The sequence below is a fragment of the Channa argus genome, chromosome 5 (genome assembly GCF_033026475.1).
Source record: "Channa argus isolate prfri chromosome 5, Channa argus male v1.0, whole genome shotgun sequence".
Classification (NCBI taxonomy): domain Eukaryota; kingdom Metazoa; phylum Chordata; class Actinopteri; order Anabantiformes; family Channidae; genus Channa; species Channa argus.
Genome location: NC_090201.1, coordinates 4,097,751 through 4,119,465, shown reverse-complemented (window position 1 = coordinate 4,119,465; position 21,715 = coordinate 4,097,751). Strand labels below are relative to the sequence as shown.

The following is a 21,715-nucleotide window of genomic DNA, read 5'->3' as shown; positions in this document are numbered from 1 at the left end:
AAACCAGTCATGTAGAAAAAGAATCATTCAAAATATGAAATGAAATACTGAAAGAATTAAATGAGATTTTGAAACAGGGACTATCTAGGAAAGCAAAAATACCTCTGTTCCAAGGATCTGGAGCTCCAGTTCAACATAACTTACAGTAATCAATCACGTGGTGGTTTATGTCCACAGAAATACTGTTTTTACAAAGTCCAGGCAGGTGATAACCATAACAGGAAAATACCTGGTGGTTGATTTAGATTAGACTTTGTCAGCTGGTAAAACAACTAGACACAAGAGTTAAATACCACTAAGCTGACAATCTAGGTAGGATTTTTATTAAGAAGAATATTATTATATATAAGAATATATTTAAGAATATCTCACTTTAGTTACAAAAATATTAGTTTTAAATGTTCCAATGATGTTTTCAGTGGCGAGTTTTTAAAGGGTTCAGAAAATATATTTTGAAGATGTAGGTAACGTTACTGTGCAACATTCTTTAAACATTAGCAGCAAAAAGATCCCATAATACCTCATATAGAATATTCTCAGAATATTATAACAAATTATTTTATTTTAGTTTTTAGTTTCTGGAATGTTCAATGTTCTTTAAACAGTATATAGCAAATGTACAGTCTCGAAACATTTAACAAACTATTCTTTGAATATTCTAACAAAACATTGTTAATGTTATTTCCAGTTTTAATATGTGGTTCCCATAAACTCATGTTTAATTTCTCCAATCCTAAATTTGTTCTTGGAAAATTTTTCTGAGGGTGTAAAATAATCTTTGCTAAATCCTTTCTATAAAATTAAACATTCCTACAACATGGTCAATTTCAAATGATTAAATAAACATTATGCAGCTCTAATAAACTGGTAAACAATCAAAAATGCATACATACTGCATACATTTAAAATAAAACTGATATCTATAAACCGGATTTATTATTTATAATTTTTGACATACAGTTCCTTGAAAAAGTATTCATACCCCTTGAAGCTTTCCACATTTTGTCACATAACAACCACAAACAACTGCATTTTATTGGCATTTGTGAAGAGTGAAGAGAGAAAAGAAAAGAGCAACAAAAAGTAACAACAAAACTTTGGGCACGTTGGTAGGACCAGTAGCTGTGCTGTGGAAAACGCACAGCTCCAAAGCTGGGGTCACCTGCAGAAAGGAAATGAGAGAGGGAGAAAGAAAAGGAAAAAGACAACTATGGGTGTAAGAAGACACAAAGTTACACACAGTGTTGACAATGAAGTGTGGTGTCAGTCCTACACTCTTGGCTTTCCTCTTCTCTCTCTGCCCACGGACTTTTTCTACGCGCTTTTTCTACGTATATCTATGTTTGAGTGTACTCAAAGCACCTTACACTGCTTCTCATTCACCCATTCGCACTCACAGTCACACACACTGATGGAGGAGCTGCTATGCAGCTAGCCAAAGCTCGCACACACACAATAAAAAAAACGGCGAAGAAAGTTCAGAAACAGAATCCTGACTGCCTTGCTACCCTTATCCAGATGTGCATGGGCTTGGTGCAAGAGGTAGAGAATGTCATCTTCCACGCGAACATTAGCACGATATGCAAACTGCAGTGGGTCCTGAGCGTGTTGCACAGGGGCCCTAAGGAGGTTGAGAAAGAGCCACTCTAGAGTCTTCATTGCATGCCATGTGAGTGCTACCAGTCTATAGTGATTCATCTTACTGGGCTGGTTCTTTTTTGACACTGGAATAATGCAGGAAGTCTGCAAAAGATTGGACACCCTCCCTAATTTTAGGCTTAGATTAAAGACATATTGAAGGGGCTCCCCCAGTTCAGCAGCACAGGTCCTAAGAATCTAAGGACACACCTTGTCAGGACCAGCTGCTTTTTTGGGGCAAACCTTCCTTAGCTTTCCCCTAACCTTGTCTGCTTGTTGGCGGGATGCTGTGGAGAGGGTGCTGCAGTGATGTTGGATGGGAGATGGGGAGAGACCTGGACAAATAAAACCAAAATTTAAACTGTTACCACATCATTACCACAATGACTGTGGAAAAGTATTAAACTAGTACAAATTCCTGTTGTAAAAATGTGTTTCTTACAGATCTCAGAAAGCTCAGGTCAGGTTTGAAAAACTGATAAGATTTAAGATTGAGCAGGGACAAAGAAAAGAAGTCGATCATCCCACTGTCACACCCTGTCAGACCTGAAGACATAGAGTAACAGTAGACTGTGGCTCTCTGATGCTTTGCTCCTTGTATCTTGTTAACATAGTACAGAAAAACTCCAGGACTTGTTCAGATAGATTGTACATAGTTAAACCATTCCCACAGTTCAATAGTCAGAGAGCCACTGATTAAACTAATTTAAGCTTCTTGCATCTTAAATTCAATATTCTGCTTAATTTACTGCAAGAAAGATGAGATTTATGTGTAATGGTATAGTTGCAGAGAAAACACAGTTACACAATAAACACTGCTCATTGGCCTGTTTTATTATTTTTGACCAAAAAAAAACCCAAACAGAAAACCACAGAATAATATTACTCTCACTCCTTAAAAAAATGTTTAATCATTATCTTCCTCCTGTTTTCTTCTTTCTTTTCTACTTCTCTCTGTCATCCTCATCACTGTCAACCTTCCACTTGCTGCCTCTTCCACATCTTAACCACGGCCCTAATTGGCGGCGTCCTCTGGGAAGATGTAGTCGTAGTACTCCTCCCAGCCTGCATCCGACTAAAGGCAGAAAAAAAACTGATTAGTACTCCTTGCTGGGATTATTTTATTTTATTTATGTTCAGCAGATGATCTGTGGATGTTTCAGATAATGGGTCTATAAATTGTCACTTTAGCTCAGCAACATAAAACAGAAGTGGAGCCAGAAAAGTGTTAGCTTTCATAAATAATATTTTGAAGATTGTGCTCAGTTCAGCATTTAAACTCAACTGAAAAACAAGTGACAACAGTCTCCAGTCACTACTTATTCCACATTTTAAACTTACAGTATGTAACGTACAGTAATATGTAATTTAGAATGAGACTCACAGTCAACGTATTTTGTAGTTATGATTTATACATAAGAAGGAAGCACAGATTTGTCTTTTTAGATTCATATCTAAATGTACATCGTTTTCCAGGTTGAGCAAGTTTGTGTCAGTTGATGCAGAGATTCAGTCTAAATTTTTATAAAACTCAAGAAAAATCTAATGGATAAGCAACAGAGTTTATCCTTTAAACCCAACTGGTGAATGAAGAAAAAGGTGTTCACTTGTCGATTACTGGTAAATGCAGATTTTCAAGTTATTGTTTGAAAAGCAACAGCATGTAGAAGCTAGGAGCAGAACATATGTGGCATTTATGTTTAAGCAACTTAATAATGAAAATTGTGATTATTATACTTTTGACTAATTAATAAAATAAAGTGGGCAGTTTCAAAACTGCATGTTTGTACAGATGAAATGCAACAAAATATTTTAAAAACAAAATTATTTGGCGAATTTATGGTGGGGATAAAAATAAAACATCCTAAAAGTAGTGTCCTCCATCCGGTGTATGTTTAGTACAACATTACACCAATATTTTACCCCGTCCTCGGCTGTCAGCTTCCTCCTCTTTTTTACCTTCTCTGGCAGCAAGCTCCCTGACTCTCTCCCTGGCGATATTAGTGCCAAACTCCTTTTCAAAGTCTCTGCAGGACTTGAGCAGCATTACCCGCTGCTCCTTCTCCTCGCAGCTTCTCATGCTCTTGTTGGCATCCTTGTAGATCTGCTGGGAATTCTGCAGCCGGTCGGGGCTGTCGATCAACAGCTCGGACTTGGCATAGCTGATCCAAACCTTCAGGAGAGGAAGAGGAGGATGATTAGAGTTCACCTGGGGTCAATTTTAAGAAACATTAAAACCAGCCCATTATTGGCTGAATTTGATCAAAAACAATTTCTAGAGTAGACAAGTCCACCCAGCCCTGCCATATTTCTGTTAGGACAGAATTATGTTTTTGTAATGTTGAGTTTTACAGAACTCTAAACAACATTTGGTTTAGAATCATGTCCACAACTTCATGAGTGCAGTTCTCACCTTGACATTCAACTTTATTTATATAGCGCCAATTCAAAATAAAGTAATCTCAGGGCACTTTACAGAATAAAGTCAAGATTATAAAGATGTATAGAGAGAACCCAACAAATTCCCCCTGGAGCAAGCCATAGGCAACAGTGGAGAGGAAAAACTCCCTTTAACGGAAGAAACCTCCAGCAGAACCAGGCTCAGGGGGGACGGCCATCTGCCTTGACCGGTTGGGGTGAGTGGAAAGGGGAGAGAGAAAAGAACAGAGCAACAAAAAGCACCAACAAAACATCGGGCAGATTGGTAGGACCAGTAGCTGCATGCTGGAAGACACACAGCTTCAAAGCCCGGGGACACCTGCAGAAAGGGACAGAGAGAGGGGGACAGAGAAGGCCAAAGACAACTACGGGAGAGAACACACAGAGTTAATGACATACAGTGGTGGCAATTGTGGGGTGAGAGGAGAGGAGAGATGGTCAAGAGGAGGAAAGGAGCTCAGTGCATTGGGGGGTGGGTCCCCCAGCAGTTTAAGCCTATGGCAGCATAACTATAACTAACTATATGCTTTATTAAAGAGGAAGGTTTTAAGCCTAGACTTAAAAGTAGAGAGGGTGTCTGCTTCCCGAATCTGAACTGGGAGCTGGTTCCACAGGAGAGGAGCTTGATAGCTAAAGGCTCGTTCTCCCATTCTACCTTTGGAAATTCTGGGAACCACAAGTAGGCCTGCATTCTGAGATCGAAGTGGTCTACTGGGATGATATGGTGCTATGAGATCTTCTATATATGATGGAGCTTGACCATTCAGAGCTTTATATGTAAGAAGCAGGGTTTTAAATTCTATTCTAGATTTAATGGGAAGCCAATGGAGAGAAGCTAGTGAAGGTGAAATATGATCTCTCTTGCTAGTTCCAGTCAGCACTCTTGCTGCAGCAATTTGGATTAATTGCAGGCTCTTAAGGGAGTTACTGGGGCATCCTGAAAGTAGGGAATTACAGTAGTCTAACCATGAGGTAACAAATGCATGGACTAGTTTTTCGGCATCACTTTGAGACAGGATGCTCCTAATTTTGGCAATGTTCCGTAGGTGGAAGAAGGCTGTTCTAGAGATTTGTTTTATATGTGAGTTAAAGGACAGATCCTGATCCAAAATAACTCCAAGGTTCCTTGCAGTAATACCTCCAGTATTACTGCAAGCCAGACTTATGCCATTTAGAGTAACAATATGGTTGGACATCATGTCTCTGAGATTTTTGGGCCCAAATACTATGACTTCAGTTTTGTCTGAGTTTAGACGTAAAAAATATTGGGACATCCAGGCCTTTATGTCTTGTAGGCATGCTTGAAGCTTTATTAACTGATTATTTTCATCTGGTTCCAGAGATAAATATAGATGGGTATCATCAGGATAACAGTGGAAATTTATGGAGTGTTTTCTAACAATGTTGCCTAAAGGAGACATATATAAAGTAAAAAGTATTGGTCCTAACACAGAGCCTTGTGGAACTCCATAGCTAACCTTTGTGTGCATGGAGGATTCATCATTAACATGAACAAATTGAAATCTCTCGGATAGATAAGATTTAAACCAACCTAGTGCAGTTCCTGTAATCCCAATTTCATGTTCCAGTCTCTGTAATAAAATGTTCTAAGAAGTACTAAGATCTAACAGAACAAGTATAGAGATGAGTCCATTTTCTGAGGCCATGAGAAGATGGTTGGTGACTTTTACCAGTGCTGTTTCTGTACTATGATGAACTCTAAATCCTGACTAAAGGTCTTCATACAAATTATTCCTATGAAGGTGATCACATAATTGTTTTGCAACTACTTTTTCAATTATTTTAGAAATAAAGGGGAGATTAGATATTGGTCTGTAATTGGCTAAGAAACCTGGGTCAAGACAGGGTTTTTTAAGTAGTGGTTTAATTACAGCTACCTTATAGGCCTGTGGTACATAGCCTGTTTCTAAAGATAGATTGATGATGCTGAGTGCGCTGCAGCAACTGCTTGTAAAGGTTTTTGGTGCTTTCATACTCCTTCTGCTTAATCTCAAAGCAATCACTTAGCAAGTTCGAAGATGTTGCAAGCTCTGTTGATGTCCTCGAGCATCATCTCCAGCTCTGCAAACTTGATCCAGGTGGTGGAATTCTCTTGACTAAACTCCAAGTATTTTCCATACAGATTCCTGCAGTATTTAAACTCATGTAGCTGAAATTCTATATCAGTGTAGCCCTTCAGCAGTTTGTTCTTTGGGCATTTACCAATCACTATGTCCTGTCAAAAAAAGTTCATGAGTGAAAATATCACAGAGAGGCTGAGCACCTCTACAAGCAATGAATTTGTTTTTTCAATTATAATGACGTTTTTTTCAACTGTATCTTATTTGTGTGTTTATTGTGATCAGTTTTTTTATGGTACCTCTTGGCCACATCTCAAATATTTTAATGTCAGTGAGACTTTTATCTTGTTAAAATAAGACTAATGTTCATGTTACACACCTAATTTTAGAACAGATGGACCTCTCATACTCCTATAGATAATTGTAAATCTATTTCCATATATTTTAGTCTGTATTGTTCTAAATAAAAATGCCCATGCCATTGCACATCAGGCAGGTCAACTCACTTCCAGTTTTTAAATCTTCCCTTAAAACACAATACTTCTCCTGGGCATTTAACTCAGTTTGAGATGTTGGATTTTACTGTGTTATACTGTTTGTTTTAAAATGTCTTTTTATGTCTTATATCTATAATTCTTTTGTGTTTTATTTGTCTTCATGTCTGTGTGCAGCACTTTGGCCGACTGTGTTGTTTTTAAGGTGCTTTATAAATAAGAAAGACAGGAGACAAGAAAGACAAAAGACAAAGACAAGAAAGACAAAGAATTACTCAGTGACAGTGATCAAACCAGAAGGTAACATTTTTATCTGATGGCTGGACTAACCTGACTATTCAAATTTACATTTTCATTTGCAAGGGTTTCATCGTGGATACCGGTGACCCCATTAAAAAGAGTTGCAGTAATCAAGACAAGATATGACCAGCGCCTGCACAATGAGTTGGGTTGTATATTCCGTGAGGTCAGGTCTGATTTTTCTGCTGTTGTAGAGGGTAAATCTGCACTGCAGTTGTATTGGAGAAAAAACAAAAACTATAATCTAAAAGTTGCTAAACAGCCTTTAAGAGCTGCAGATTTAATGATAATTAAACATTTTTGTTTTCCAGGTATTTTTTATTCTCCAGTTATTTCATTCAGCATAGGCTACTCTGCTTTATTGTCCACCACAGGGCGAAGATCATGACGACATTATGAACCTATTTGAAGAGCAGACAAACCTATCATCAGTTAAGGACCAGCACAGCTCCTTGAGCATCAGAATGAGGAAAATCACTGTGCTGTTTTTGAAGTTTGTTCCAATTTTAAATACGGAATTTTTATTTTCATGTTTTGTTTTGTTCTGTTAAATATTTTATCCTGACCAGAAACTCATCCACAGCAGCCGTCAAGCTGATAAACCATGATGACCATGCTGTTTTGTGATTTGTGAAAGTGCAAACTCATAAGTCACCTATGTAAAATGCTGTCTGACTTTTTGCTGATATATTTGAATTTTGTGTGTGGTCCTGTACCTCCTGACATATATGTGAAAATACAGTATCTAACTATATATTTGCACAAAAGTTATTTCTGTTCAGTACAGATACTGTAACAACACTAACAGTTCGACTAAGTGTTAACCACAATTTTTTGGTCAGTCTACATCTTTGGATACTGTGTTTACATACATCAACATTAGAACTGTGTTTGATTGACTATGTGTGAACATTTTAGGAGGTAGAAAAAGGACAAACTACAAAGCTCAATATTTGTTTTCTATATTTGGCTTTGATTGATAATTGACAGTAAAGAAAATATGATATATATATCTCACACAGTGTCAACTGTTAGGGGATAGAGGCACCATCTTGTGTCATTTGCTTTGCTTTTCTGTTGGTGACTTTGAGTAAGAGCATTGCCACAGAAGGTCAGGGTATGATCTAAAACAAAGGTCCCCAGGTGGAGTCAACACTGCAGCTCACCTTTTCAGTATCCTACCACTGGGTTTGTCTACCAGCACACATCACTGTACCACACTGCCATAAAACTTGTCCTCCAAGTTCGCTGTGAAAGAAAATGATGTTTTAAGACAGGAGAAGGGGAACATTGTGTGGTCATATTGAGAGAAAACCTCTGATTTATTTATTCCCAATTGTTTTACAGTATTACTATACCAACTAATCAGTTTTTATGTGTATTCAGTTGCATGCTTCTCTAAACACTTATATCAGTGGGCTTCCTTTTATACTCCACTTCAAAATATAGAACACCTGCTTACACTTCAAAGTAGAAACCAATTTTATTACAAACATGACTAACGGAACCATTTCTGAGCAGAAGAGGAATTTTGTAAAAACCTATTTACATACAATTTACGTAATTTACTTCTTGTATTCTCCATTTACCCATCATATCCTCTTTCTCAGCTATGTACCTCCTACAGTTTAACAAAAGATGCTCCACCGTTTCTCTCCTGACTCCTGACATTCTTCACACAGCCCAGTCTGATGTTTCCCTATTAAGTGAGGAGTACTTTTTAGATTACTACGCCCTATTGGTATCCTGGTCATTGCCACCACCTCCTTTCTACCTTGTGGACCTAACACTGTTTTGAATGAAGTACAAGTGTCTACCCTTCTTTTCCTGATCCCAATACTGCTGGCACTCTTTGTTGATTTCTTCCCATATAATGCTTTCTTTCCCCATTTGAAATTTTAATAGTGACCTCTATGTTTGACTGTTTAACAGCTTGATTCGCCAACCTGTCCACTCTCTCATTCCCTAAATTCATCAGCAACGCAGAAATAATTTTACATCTGTCCCCTGTCTTACTAATGCAGAGTGTATCATCATTGCCAGCATCTTGATTTACCTGATCTAATACTGGACAGGGCAGAGTCAGTGCATGTCATAACTGAGTTAGGTCTTATTTGCTGCAACCAGTCAAGGGGTATCACAATGCCTTAAAGCTCAACGCTGTACACACACAGAGAGTTTAATGTCCTTCTACCGTCATCTACTCTTTGAGATGGGACTGTAACTGCGGCACTAGTTTAATCCTGTTACAGGATCTTTGGACCCGTCCGTAAAAATCCCAATGTAACCAGAGCCCCAAACACATATTGTTTATTTAACCCCATTGTAACTTAAGTTCATATTCTACACTGTTCTTCTGGCAAACTTTTACTAGTTTACCTTATTTTGAGATATCTGCACTCCAGTCTTCTGCATACAGACAACATAGTGAGCTTTGATTAGGTGTTGTTACCGATGTTCGCCACAAGAGGAAGATACCCTTTTGCGGGTGAGTACAGGCAGCGCCGACACACTGTCATATAGCGCTGAGAGGAGACACGAGACAGAAATATGCTAAAACAGTGCACTGCTTTGTCTGTATTTTTGCAGCTTTGTGAGTAAAGAAAGAAACCAGAACCCTGTTGAGTAATTCTAGATCTTCTATTGCTGTTTCCAACAGCCACACAGGAACCATAGACTACACCACTGTTGAACAGAATTCAATTTGCAACACTTTCAAGACTCTTGTTGCTGCCTCCACTGTCCATCCAAAACTGTGTTTTGGTATTTTCCCCCTCTCCCAACAAGCTTCTAGAACTTTTTTAGTTGGATGATTGTTTTCATGACCTCTCAGGTTTACCCAGTAATTTACTAGAAATTGCACCACTAATGGCATCTCACCCACCTCTACTTGTAATGCACATACAGGACATGTCCTAACTGCTCCTACGAATGAGCCTCCAGCTCCATGCATATCCAGAATTCACAGCAGCCTGAAACATACATCATGCCTGCTTGTACAATCTTGACTGTCACAAAATTGACCACCATTGAACAGAGGACCCCAGTTTGTAACCCCCACGTACACTATCCACTAATTTTTTTCGCTCTCTCATCAGTGACTAAGAATGTCGAGATAAATACGAAGCTACAACAATATATGTTCATGTATAAAATGTGCAAATCTATACATAAAATATAAATTCCTTTAAATAAAAATAAATAAATAAAAGACGTCTAATGGTGCATCCATAAAATAAACATTTGATATTCTGAGCTTCTTCCTCCACGTATTTTTAAGTTGTCTTAAATTTTGGAATTCCTTTCCAAAAAACAAAAACAGTGGTCTACAATCGACTCAACATCTGTGAACATATTGTTGACTAAAATAAGTTGTTGACTAAAATAAGTAAACAATTATAAAACATTTCCAGTTTTCTTTCTTTCATGAAGACTCCTAGTTTAACATCCAAGATATTTTAAAACAGGCGACTTTGGGTCTTACTTCTGACATCCACACTTCTTCCCAAAACACATTAAGACATTAAATACATTAAAATCTTTGTAATCCATAAAGTGCAGAATACACCAAACACCTTTCTCCATCCAGTTGTGGTAAGAAAAAGACTTTTCCTTTAGATCATGTATATCTGTTGTTCCAAATTGGTTTACTGTGTGGAGTAAACTTATGTTTCGACAACAATTTCCAATAATTAAGGACCTGTCACAATTTTGTATAAGGATGGACCCAAGTGAAGAGACGGTGAGAGGGAGTTAACAAAAACAGGATAATTACTAGGGTTTATTAATCAAAAAACTAAAGGGCTTACATTGGCGACTGTGGCGCAGGAAGGTAGAGCGGTTGTCCACCAATCTCACAGTTGTTGGTTCAATCCCCGGCTCCTCCAGTCACATGTCGAAGTGTCCTTGAGCAAGACACTGTGACCCGGTGAGTGTTGGCCAGCTGCATAGCAGCTCCCCCATCGGTGTATGAATGTGTGTGTGATTGTGAGTGTGAATGGGTAAATAAGAAGCAGTGTAAAGCGCTTTGAGTGCCAATAGGTAGAAAAGTGCTATATAAGTGCAGACCATTTACCATTTACATAATTTGCTCCTTAGAGGACACAAAAAAAAAACCGACAGGTAGGAAACAATTAAACACGAGGATAAATGGCAGACAACTGTATCAAAAACAGAACGAACTAAACCTCGGGCAGGGCACAGGCAACAGAGTTCAAAAACAAGAATCAGAATCCAAAAAAACAGATGTCAGGGGAGCAAGCTGCACAGTCTGGGAGTTCGACGGAGGATCTGGCGGGGTACTGTGGGGAGAGCTGGGTAAATAAACAAGAGACCAGGTTAAACCAATCAGAATGATTAACATGACATGAGTCAGGAAGCAGGTAAAATGGGCTACAAAGGTCCTGGAGAGGAAGTGGAAACGAGGTCCAAATCCTTACAGGACCCGCTGATGAAAACTTCAGAGCTTAATAGGCAATATACCCACAGAGACATAATCTTTAGCTTCCTCACTACTCCTGCTTTCTTTTCTTCTTTTTCTCTCCGTCATCCTCATCACTGTAACTCTCTCTGATGCCACTGCCACTGTGTTCTGGATCGTCGTACTTTTCTCTTTGCTTTCAGGCACACTGTAGTGCGGCTGCAGGTTCATCAGACTATGGCAACGTCATCTCTTCAGCATTGCCGTCCACTTGTTGCCTCTTCCACATTTTGGCCATGGCCAGCAGCTTGAGGCTGGGCTGGTTGGCGGTGTCCTCTGGGAAGATGTAGTTGTAGTACTCCTCCCAGCCTGCATCCGACTAAAGGCAGAAGGAAAAACTGATTTGTACCCATGGCTGTGATTATTTAATTTTATATATTTTCAGCAGCTGATCTGTGGCTGTTTCAGATAATTGGTCTATAAATTGTCACTTTAGCTTAGCAACATAAAACAGAAGTGGAGCCAGAAAAGTGTTTAGCTTTCATAAATAATATTTTGAAGATTGTGCTCAGTTCAGTGACACAGTGACAACAGTCTCCAGTCTCTACTTATTCCACATTTTAAACTTACAGTATGTAACATACAGTAATATGTAATTTAGAATGAGACTCAAAGTCAACGTACTTTGTAGTTATGATTTATTACATATGAAGGAAGCACAGATTTGCTAATTGTCTGTTTAGATTAATATCCATAATGTCCATTGTTTTCCAGGTTGAGCAAGTTTATCTAAGTTGATGCAGAGATTCAGTCCTCTGCATCCTCTTCTCTCACACCATCTAACTTCATGTCCTCTCTCACTACATCCATAAATCTCCTCTTTGGTCGTCCTCTAGACCTCCTGCCTGGCAGCTCCAACCTCAACATCCTTCTACCGATATATTCACATTTTCTCCTCTGAACATGTCCAAACCATCTCAATCTGTTCTCTCTGACTTTATCTCCAAAACATCTAACATGAGCTGTCCCTCTGATGTCCTCATTCCTGATCCTGTCCATCCTCCTCACTCCCAAAGAGAACCTCAACATCTTAAGCTCTGCTACCTCCAGCTCTGCTTCCTGTCTTTTCTTCAGTGCCACTGTCTCTAAGCCGAACAACATCTCTGATTTTACCACTGTCTTGAACACCTTTCCTTTCATTCTCGCTGATACTTCTTTTATCATGCAACACGCCTGACACTTTTCTCCACCTGTTCACTGTTCCACTTGTGTCCCTCTCATTCACACACATGTATTCTGTCTTACTGTGGCTAAGCTTAATTCCTCTTTTTCTGTTACATAGCCTTTCACAAATAATGAATATTTTGTTGACATATGTTTGGAAATAAAGAGTTTTGCACTTAATTACACAAAGGTGACTCTTTTTTCTCTTTTTCAGACCAAGTGTCCACATATGTGGACATCCTTTTTCTCCAAAACTACATCATTTCAAAAGGTGATGCTTAGTTTTTATACTTATGAAGTTCCAATAAGCCCAAATAGCAAAGAGAAATAAAAAAAATCATATCAAATTAGAGCTTGGGTCTTAAGAGGCTATAGGTCATTTGTCCCTACTCTTTCAAAGGACCCACTGATTCACGAGAGTCTGTTGAAACTTCACACCTTTTGGAATCAAAACAATACCGTTGTATTTAATGGAACCAAAATGGCAGCCAGTTTCGCACTTTTTTCCCCCTCTAAACATTCAAAAACATATTTTAAACTGTGCCAACACATTGTTTTGGTAAGGGTCAAAGCAGACAGAAAGGAGAACATGCGCCTCCAAACAAACTTGTGTAGGTACTGGACTTAAAAAAAGACAAACAAACTGCACTTCAGGGTCCCCAGCAAGTTTAATGATCCGGCAACATTTTTGTTCTACTTGTTATGTGAATGCTGGTTATTCATGATTTGTCTTTGTTTTCTACAGTCCGATCTGACACGTCCCTGTCAGGTGGCAGATTTAAACTGCATAGGCTATTGTTGAGCATTATCTGTCAAACACAGGAATTGCTGTTTTACGTATTATTTTCACTATCATCATAAAAAGAATTCGGAGAGTGTTTCCAGGGTAGTACCTTGTTTTTTACACCTTTGAAGAGTCAGTAGTGACCTGTAAATGACCCGTTAGCCATTCAGGTGTTCTAATCAATCATTTATCAAATGTTGTCATTTCATATTTTACAACGTTAAATGACAAACAAAAGTACACAGCAAAAGGTCTGAGCCATAGCAATAACAACTACCTTGGCTAAAGTAAATAACTGAATAAAACACTTCAAGTTTCGTGCTGGAATCCCTGGTCAGCAACTTCCAATCCTCTGTCCACTTGTGTCACTGGTCTAAGTCATGTGTGCTCATCTATCTGTGGAGGCAGTGCAGAAGGAGAAAGTTATTAAAGGATATACACTCCCCTCCAAAAGTATTGGAACAGTGAGGCCAAATTCTTCATTTATACTGAAAATATTTGGCTTTGACATCAAACATGGCATGAAGTGGAAGCTTTTACACTTAAACCTTACAGAGCTGCATATACCCACTAAAGAGGAGACTGAAGGGAGTAAACCCCCTAAACAACCACTGAAAGAGGATGCAGCAAACGCCTGGAAGAGCATCACAAATGAAGAATGTAAACATTTGGTGATCAGTGGGTCACAGGCTTGATGCAGTTATTGCAAGCAAAGGATTTGCAACTACATAATAAGCCTTATTCTCTTCAGTCTATTTTAAGTCTCTCTGTTCCAATACTTTTGCTCACGTGAAAAAGGTGGGTTCAAGCAAAAGGTGCCATCTTCTAAGTTGTGAATCAGATCTAAAGGTAAATACCTTGAAATAAAATCTGAAATGTTGATCTCTTGTCTCATATCTTTTGATGTCAAAGCCAAATGCTTTCAGTCTACAGCAAAATTAAGCAATTGGCCTCACTGTTCCAATACTTTAGGAGGGGAGTGTGAAAAGTGAAAATCAGGGGGCCAGCCAACATTTTATTACTGTAATCTTCTGTCAGAAACAAACCTATGTTGGAATTGGAAATGGAACAGGTGTCTTAGCCAATTACAGACCAATATCTAATCTCCCCTTTATTTCTAAAATAATTGAAAAAGTAGTCGCAAAACAATTATGTGATCACCTTCATAGGAATAATTTGTATGAAGAGTTTCAGTCAGGATTTAGAGTTCATCATAGTACAGAAACAGCACTGGTAAAAGTCACCAACGATCTTCTCATGGCCTCAGATAATGGACTCATCTCTATACTTGTTCTGTTAGATCTTAGTGCCGCATTTGATACCATTGATCATAACATTTTATTACAGAGACTGGAACATGAAATTGGAATTACAGGAACTGCACTAGGTTGGTTTAAATCCTATCTGTCTGGTAGATTTCAATTTGTTCATGTTAATGATGAATCCTCCATGCACACAAAGGTTAGCTATGGAGTTCCACAAGGCTCTGTGTTAGGACCAATACTTTTTACTTTATATATGTCTCCTTTAGGCAACATTATTAGAAAACACTCCATAAATTTCCACTGTTATGCTGATGATACCCAGCTATATTTATCTATGGAACCAGATGAAAATAATCAGTTAATAAAGCTTCAAGCATGCCTACAAGACATAAAGGCCTGGATGTCCCACAATTTTTTACTTTTAAACTCAGACAAAACTGAAGTCATAGTATTTGGGCCCAAAAATATCAGAGATATGATGTCCAACCATATTGTTACCCTAGATGGCATAAGTCTGGCCTCCAGTACTACTGCAAGGAACCTTGGAGTTATTTTTGATCAGGATCTGTCCTATAAGTCACATATTAAACAAATCTCTAGAACAGCCTTCTTCCACCTACGGAACATTGCCAAAATTAGGAGCATCCTGTCTCAAAGTGATGCCGAAAAACTGGTCCATGCATTTGTTACTTCTAGGTTGGACTACTGTAATTCCCTACTTTCAGGATGCCCCAGTAACTCCCTAAAGAGCCTGCAATTAATCCAAAATGCTGCAGCAAGAGTGCTGACTGGAACTAGCAAGAGAGATCATATTTCACCTTCACTAGCTTCTCTCCATTGGCTTCCCATTAAATTTAGAATAGAATTTAAAACCCTGCTTCTTACATATAAAGCTCTGAATGGTCAGGCTCCATCATATATAGAAGACCTCATAGCACCATATCATCCCAGTAGACCACTTCGCTCTCAGAATGCAGGCCTACTTGTGGTTCCCAGAATTTCCAAAAGTAGAATGGGAGGTAGAGCCTTTAGCTATCAAGCTCCTCTCTTGTGGAACCAGCTCCCAGTTCAGATTCGGGAAGCAGACACCCTCTCTACTTTTAAGTCTAAGCTTAAAACCTTCCTCTTTAATAAAGCATATAGTTAGTTATAGTTATGCTGCCATAGGCTTAGACTGCTGGGGGACCCACCCCCCAATGCACTGAGCTCCTTTCCTCCTCTTGACCATCTCTCCTCTCCTCTCACCCCGCAATTCTCACCACTGTATGTCATTAACTCTGTGTGTTCTCTCCCGTAGTTGTCTTTGTCCTCCTCTGTCCCCCTCTCTCTGTCCCTTTCTGCAGGTGTCCCCCGGCTTTGAAGCTGTGTGTCTTCCAGCGTGCAGCTACTGGTCCTACCAATCTGCCCGATGTTTTGTTGTTGCTTTTTGTTGCTCTGTTCTTTTCTCTCTCCCCTTTCCACTCACCCCAACCGGTCGAGGCAGATGGCCGTCCACCCTGAGCCTGGTTCTGCTGGAGGTTTCTTCCGTTAAAGGGAGTTTTTCCTCTCCACTGTTGCCTATGGCTTGCTCCAGGGGGAATTGTTGGGTTCTCTTTATATATCTTTATAATCTTGACTTTATTCTGTAAAGTGCCCTGAGATGACTTTGTTGTGAATTGGCGCTATATAAATAAAGTTGAATTGAATTGAATTGAATTTGTTTTCTGAAGGTCAATTAAGAAAACAAACAAATTAACTTCACCTTAACCTGTGTTCTATCCATCCGTCCATCACCAGCCTGCTTCTCTTGTCTAGGGCTGCAGGGTGCTGTAGCCAATCCCAGCCGTCATCCAAAACGCAGGATACCAGTGGAAAACAGTGCAGTAAGAGAAAAAGGAGCATCATTACTCTTCAGTTTTCTATCTCACAAATTAAGCCATCTCACTATCAGAAATCACTGGGACCACTGTGGGCTGAGTGGGATTTTTAAAACTTAAAAACCTATGTTAAGCCTGTACCGTAAAACACCTTTATTTTCATGCTTTTTCTGCTTCTATTCCAGCTCTCATGGGATAAGAGACCATGTACAACCTTTACAGGGGACAATTCTATCACAGGGCAGAGACAGAGACAAGCACTCATTCTCACTAATTAGCAATATGTAGATTCGAATCCAACTGGCCTGCACATCTTTTCATCTTCAAGCACCTAGAGACCACCCACAGACACTAGAAGAACATACAAACTCATAATTCACCTTGTGATGGCCACACCTTAAGTTTGTTTGGTAATGTTTTCACTTACCTTTTACCTTAAGTTTAGTTTCTTGCTATTAAGTTTAAGTTGTTTTAAATTAATTTCTCTTTTTCTTGAGTTACCATTCTGCTGGTCTGGGGGTGTTGGTCATCCAAATAAAAGCTTGGATTGAGCCCCTTATCAACTTTAAATACTTTCTACTGGGCCCAGACTGTACCAAGTACCCCATTTGATGCAGGGATGGTTAGATGTTATAGGTTATTAACGTGTATTTGTTTCATTATTTTGTCATTGCTTTTCCATATTTAAGTAATTGGATAATGTTACTAAAGTATTTGTCTAGAGTTGTTTATAATTTGTCTAGTTACAGTTATGTCTACCCCTTGTGTGTCATATTGGATTTGTCAGCCAGTATATATGTTGCGCCTTGTCACCTCACTTGGGTGAGGTCAGTTTGGTCTCTGTTGTGGTTAGAACTTGTGTTGTGTGTTTTAGCTATCTTTTGTTGACCTCTTTTAGGGCCCACATTTTGTTAGTAAATTTCTTTGTATATGTTACATTTGGGTAAATAAAACCCATTTTCTTTTGCGACTCTATTCCCGTGTCCTGTGTCTAGGTGCTCGGTCCCTGACACACCTACGTAAAAAGCTGTCTGACTTTTTGCTGACATATTTGAATTTTGTGTGTGGTCCTTTACCTCCTGACATATTTATACAGTATCTATGCATTTGCAGTAAAGATATTTCTGTTCAGTACAGATACTGTAACAACACTAACTGTTCAACTATGTGTTAACCCTGATTTCTTGGTCAGTCTACATCTTTGGACACAGCGTTTAAATACATCATACCTGCTTGTAAAATCTTGACTGTCACAAAATTGACCATCTACAGGTGGAACAGATGGACCCCAGTTTGTAACCCTCATGCACATGATGTAATAAATAACACAGAAGCAAGAAAAGACAGCCGCTGTGGAAAAGGTTTAGGAAGTAGAGAAGGACAACTTACAGAGCTCAATATTTGTTTGCTATATTTGGCTTTGATAACTGACAGTAAAGAAAATATGTTCATGTCACACGGTGTCAACTGTTAGGGGACACAGGCGCCATCTTGTGTCATTTGCTCTGCGTTTCTGTTGGTGACATTGAGGAAGAGCATTGCCACAGTAGCTCAGGGATGCTGCCATTTCACGCCAGAGGACTGGCAGCTTGTGAATTAGCAGATCTTGAGGCCAGCCACTAGAAAACTGATGACGTAATTATCAGAATTAGTTTTTTTTCCAAAAACCATTGTTTACTATTGCAATTTGATTATATCAAATTACAGTATGTCCTTTAATCCCACATTCACCCACTCCTTGTATTCTCCATTTACACATCATATCCTCTCTCTCAGCTATGTACTTTCTTTAAAGATTCAAGATTCAAAGTGTTTATTGTCATATGCACAGACAGAAAGCATGTTTCTCTGCACAATGAAATTCTTACTTTGCCGTCCACAATAAATATCATACAGTAAAGTAAAATAAAAATAGAAAAAAATTAAAAATAAAAAATAAGAGCAAAAACAAAAAAGAGTAATAAAGGTGAGTTAGTGCAGTTCTCAGTGAGATAGTGCAGTTCTGAAATTATGAATGTGAAAAGCAAAAATGTAAATCAATGTAAACAGTTATGTCCATGATTGCAAACTCCTATTAGTTGTTTAGGAGTCTGATGGCAGAGTCCCCTCTTCAGTCTTGAAGTCCAGCATTTCATACTTCTGTACCTCCGTCCTGAGGGTAGAAGTGTGAACAGTCCGTGCTGGGGGTGGGAAGGGTCTTTGAGGATGGAAGCAGCTCTCCTGTGGACTCTGCGGTGGTAGATGCTCTGCAGAGAGGTCAGTGGAGTCCTGGTGATCTTCTGCGCAGTCTTCACCACTCTCTGCAGGCGTTTGCGGTTCATGACAGTAGTGCTGCCGTACCACACAGTGATGCAGGTGGTCAGGACACTCTCGATGACGCAGCTGTAGAAGTTGCTGATGATCTTAGGCGACATGCCAAACTTCCTCAGCCTCCTCAGAAAACATAGCCACTGTTGGGCCTTCTTGACCAGCTGCATGACCTGAGGTGTCTAAGTGAGGTCCTCACTGATGTGGACACCCAGGTATTTAAAGTTGCTCACCCTCTCAACTTCAAGCTCCCAGACGAACAGTGGCTGATGCATTCTCCTCTCATTTCTCATGTCCACTATCATTTCCTTCGTCTTGTCCGTGTTGAGGGTGAGGTTGTTGTCTCCACACCATGACACCAGACTGGCCACCTCCCTCCTGTAGGCTGCCTCGTCTCCGCCAGCAATGCATCCTATTACTGCGGTGATATCGTCAGTGAACTTCAGGATGATGTCCTTGTGGGATGCAACACAGTTTTAGGTGAGCACGGTGTATAGGATGGGGCTGAGTACACAACCCTATGGAGTTGCCAATGTTTGTGATGATACTGGCTGAAAAGTCCTATTACCAATCCTGAGAGACTGAGGCCTGCCAGTTAGGAAGTCTAGGAGCCAGTCACAGAGGGTGGGGTGTAGACCAAGTGTGGACAGTTTGTGGGTGAGTTTGTGGGGGATGAACATGTTGAAGGCGGAGCTGTAGTCTATGAAGAGTATCCTCAGGTATGAGTCCTTATTTTCCAGATGAGAGAGGGAATAGAGGATGGCAGCGGCAATGGCATCTGATGTGGACCTGTTGGACCGGTAGGCATACACAAGAAGGTAGAGCGGTTGTCCACCAACCTCACAGTTGTTGGTTCAATCCCCGCCTCCTCCAGTCACATGTTAAAGTGTCCTTGAGCAAGACACTGAACCCCAAGTTAGTTGCTCCTGGCCAGCTCCATAGGAGCTTTCCCACCGGTGTATTAGTTTGTGTGTGATTTTGAGTGTGAATGGGTGAATTAGAAGCAGTGTAAAGCGCTTTGAATGCCAATAGGTAGAAAAGGGCTATATAAGTGCAGACCATTTACCCTTTACCATACTGCAGGGGGTCAACAGTGTCTGGTATGCTGCTCTGAATGTGGGCCAGCATCACGCTCTCAAAACACTTAATGATGATTGGAGTGAGTGCCTTCTTCTTCTTAGGCAGGGGGAGGCTGGTCGTGGTCTTAAAGCACGAAGGAACAGTGTACTGGCTGAGGGAGGGGTTGAAGATGCAGGTAAGAACATCAGCTAGCTCGTTGGCACATGCTCTGAGAGTCCACTCTCTCATTCCTACAGTTTAACATAAGATGCTCCACCGTTTCTAACGGTGGACAAATGGACAGAAAAGTCAAAGAGATCGTTGGAGACTTGGAGACTTTACAAGTGACGACTATTCTAATATTAAAATGATATTGAGATCTACCAGAAATGTATAATTGGACTGTGGGGAACTAATTGATCATCATTTTAACAATCAATATATAAAGACTCTTATTACTCATAGTAATTTCACATATGATTTGAGATGACTTTGGTTTTGATGTTAGTATAGTTTACAGGCCTCATGCAATTAGGTGCTGTTCAACTGCTCCTCAATGCAAAAGTTTAATCACAGGCCAGCAACTCAATGCATTCATGCTAAAGTTCAAAGTGAGTATCAAACAGGGAGGAAAGGTGATTTAAGTGACTTTGAATGTGACACGGTGGGTGCTGGACAGAGTATTTCAGAAAGTGTTGATTCAGGACGATTTTAACACACAACCATCTCTATGGTTCATAGAGAACGGTCTGAACCAGAGAAAGTATCCAGTGAGCAGCAGTTCTCTGGCTGACAATGTCATGTTGATGCCAGAGGTCAGAGAAAAGTGGCTGGACTGCTTTAAGATGATAGAAAGGGAACAAAAAGTTTGTGGTCCTTTACCTCCTGACATATATGTAAAAATACAGTATCTTACTATATATTTGAACTAAAGATATGGGCCTTCTCCCAAAATACACAGATGTTCGTACTGAACTCTAACCCCTCCTCTCAGGCTATGGCGTGACAGATGAAGCACTAATGAGGCAGGTGAACAAAATATCCAGTGAGGAGGGCAAAAGGCAGCCCAGACACGGCGCATCCTCTTGTCAAAATGAAACAAATGCTCATAGTGCTCAGCTTACTACTGAAAGAGACATTGAAAATACATCAGATGGTAAAGTAAGGAGTAAAAATAAAGTAATAGAAGAACTGAATGCCAAAATTGATTTTCTGACTAAAGTGGTTGAAGCCCTCGCAGCTAATAGGGTCCGTCTTACCAGTGCATTCATACTAAACGAAGCAAACCGAAGTTACTATCAAGGAAGTATGGCTGCCCCAAGATGAAGGAGGCATGAGTTCAAGCAGTCATTGCTTCATATGTGGAGAGGCAGGTCATAGGGCAGTTGGATGTTTTAAGAGAGTACAGCCACAGAGTCACTTATTTGTTGAAGCACATAAACCTAATAGCAATGGGCAGCCAAACGCCACAAAATCAGAGCTTTATCAGAAGAAAACGGCCAATGTGAAGACTAGCTATGTGCCATCCTTGCTCACAAAACATGAGACTGAAGAAGCCTGTGAGACTGTACCTCAGCTAGTTGGGAGGAAATGTCGAATCAAATGCTACATTCACAACTATGCAGTAGACTGTTTATTAGACACTGGGGCATACGTGGTGCAATGAATCTTCAGGGCGATCAAGCCACTGCACTTGTCAACTTCATCCAGAAGAAACTCAGCAATGACAAGAGTACATGTCAAGGCAAGCTGAGATTGGGGCAGTATGATGTAGTTATTCCAGCTGGTCAAGTTAGAAATGTTAAGTGTAAAGTACCCTCCACATATGACACGTCAAACCCACTTGTG

The 21,715-nt window shown here is 39.8% G+C and overlaps 1 protein-coding gene across 1 annotated transcript in view; it reads right to left on the bottom strand.

Moving 5' to 3' along the window:
- Positions 1-3,700: 3,700 nt before the first annotated feature.
- Positions 3,701-21,715, bottom strand: part of LOC137127686 (crooked neck-like protein 1) — a 30,443-nt gene continuing 12,428 nt past the window's right edge. Inside the window, exon 2 of the transcript XR_010914450.1 lies at positions 3,701-3,811. The gene's annotated coding sequence lies outside the window, so the exon portion shown is untranslated. The remainder of the gene's footprint in view (positions 3,812-21,715) is intronic.